This window comes from Lygodium microphyllum, chromosome 17, assembly GCF_053477565.2.
Source record: "Lygodium microphyllum isolate KBCC chromosome 17, Lygodium_microphyllum_v1.1.10, whole genome shotgun sequence".
NCBI lineage: Eukaryota > Viridiplantae > Streptophyta > Polypodiopsida > Schizaeales > Lygodiaceae > Lygodium > Lygodium microphyllum.
Window position 1 is genome coordinate 72759801 of NC_141151.1, and position 2830 is coordinate 72762630.

The following is a 2830-nucleotide window of genomic DNA, read 5'->3' on the forward strand; positions in this document are numbered from 1 at the left end:
TACAAAGGAGGAACTACATATGGCTAGTCACTTTGTTGGTCTCTGTCTACTCACAGATGTTACCACTTATTTGTGTAGTTTTGCTATGTGACCTTTTAGCCTTGATGCAATTGTGGAATTGGAGTATAATCCCAAATTTTACACTTGGTGGTTGTCCATCCTTCACCTTCACCCTCCATCTAGTTGTCTTTGAATTCTCTTTGTACATAACCAGACTTGTTTGTTTTTGTTATGTTGATTGATATATTTTCTAGTCCTTTGTTACACATGCAAGGTAGGAAGGTTGCTCATCCCTTTTGATTGCAGGGGAAAAATTGTGCTTTTTGCATTTTTTTATAAACAAGTAAATGTATGTATTGGCTCTTATTATATTTTTATATTGTTGAATTAAAAATTTCTCAACATATGGACTTTACTTTTTGCAAGTACAGATGGTGACTACACAGATTCCACAAGTTGGACTAGTTCATAAGACTACTTTAGTGCTTATCAAATATTCTCACCATGATGACATGTGTTTATTCACTATAGACCAGTGCAAAGACTTTAGTTTGGAAAAGCTAGCACGAGTGTTAAAGCCTTGAGATTTCAACAACTTATCATGTTAGAGAGTTTCATTGATGAGTATCCTTAGACTAGGGAACTGGTAACTGTGTGTGGACTTGAAACCTATGTCAATGCAAGTAATGGCCCCATCCACTTTGGCATGTGCTTTGATTTTATCCAAAACTATAAGCCTAAGACTATGTCAAGTTCCTTGGGGCAATGGGGTGGGAACGGAGTGGAGGTTTAGTCAAATCACTCTCAACCCCCTCAAACTAATGGAGCAAGATTTAGGTATCTGAAAAGGGTCATGTAAGTACACCAAACCATTCAAAACCCTCTTATTGGATTAATGATGGAGCAATCGGCTCCACAGGTCACAATAGAGGCCTTATTGTTCTCAACCATTGAGGAGGAGTATCTCGGGGCCACTACACAAGACTTCCACTACTTGTTTATTTACAACACTTCCAACAATCATGTAGGAAGGATATCTAAGGGCTTCATGGAGGACATTCTAGCTGATAGGCTCTCTAAGGAAGATTTCAATGACTTTCAGTTAGATCTGATCTCTATGAGTCTCTTACCAACGCACATAGGGCTCTTTCCAAAATTCTTGATGAAAATCTTACCACTACTGAGGCCAAGTTGTGTGTGATCACCTATGATAGTGCTCCCACCAAGGTCATTACTAGAGCTTTGAGATTCTTAGGACCATTCCAGGTGGCATCAGTAGTAGCAGCAAAAGTGGGACAAAAGAAGGACAAATGACCAAGGTCAGAATAAGATCCTAGTATTGAGAAGCCACTCAAGAAAATGAGCCAACAAGGGAGCAAGAAAGGAAAATTCCAAAAAGAGCACCACATAGCCATCCAGAGTCTTTAAAGGAAGCTCTCTAGATGGGAAAGGAGGACTTGGCCACCACAACAATGCAGAAATTGTCCAAAAAGAACATGAGGAGGAAGCAATTTTCCAACTCACAAAGAGTTGAGGAAAATTTTATTAGGGGAGCAAGAGACTCTGACAAAGAAAAGAGAAAGGTTGTAGTAGAGTAGACAATGATTGATCTAGGGGATCTTTAGATATTCAAGACCACCTTACAAACCATATAGGCCAAGATCAATGCATTGGAAAGGCGCAAATGGTATGAAGATGTTACAATTATTTCTAGTATAGAAAAGTGACAACCTATGGAGACTGCAACTAATTCAAAAGAATGCACAATGACATCAATCGATTTGGGTGGTCTTGGTGAGGAGCTAAAAGAGGACAAAGAATAGGCAATTCATAAAAAGTTGAAAATGTAAAAAATTTATGAGGAAGAGAGAATGGCTCATCAATAATTTTTGTAGAAAACAGCTATTTGACCTACATATCCAAATTGCAACAAACAATAAGGAGTTGGAGAGACTGAGAGAAAAATTGCAAGAAGTTGAGATTATGAGAAAAAGGAAAGAAATTAATCGTGCTTAAATTGTAGATCTTATGGTCCACAGCTAGAGGAGGAAAAGTCAAGGATAGTAGCTCTCACTAGAGAGTTATCGGAAGCACATCATAATCAAGCACAGATGAAGGTAGCCTTCATAGGAGTGCAAGATACAAATTTCAAATGAGTCTGACTACTATTGTTAATCAAGTTGAGGAGAAAGCTAACAAAGCTTATGAGAGGTTGCAGGTTCGAGAAACCCTTTGGATGTTCAAGGCCTCCCAAACGTACAATGAAAATAATAGTATAGTATAGATCCATACCCGTTCAATTTTTCAGGTTTTTAAAGATGGAAATTTTTCTTGTAAAGGAGTGTTCTTCTGGGAAAGGATCCAACTCCCTTGAACTTTTTGCAACCCTTGAACTCTATGGATTACACTCCTCATAGATCTAAGGAAGAAAAACTTCCTTAATGACAACAAAAATGTTGGGTACTTATAGCTTTGATAAAATCATTCAACATTGATTGCAAAATTTGTGTCTTGGATTGAACCCAACTTCACACTAACTATCCTAACCAAGATCATGTGTGATATCATCAATACACTCTCATCAGATATCCTACTTGTCAACTAAGATCATAATGTTGTTAAACGATACTAGTAACATTGGCAAAGGTATCTATAGCACCATACTTGTTAAATGTGATCTCCAACTTTAGGCAACAACTTATGTCAACAAGATGATCTCGATTCAAATAATATACAATGGGTAGATATTCGTGTAGTTATTTTGGACATCGCCAATTGGATGAATGGAGTTCTTATTATTTGGAGACAATGATGGGTGAGAATGTTTTCC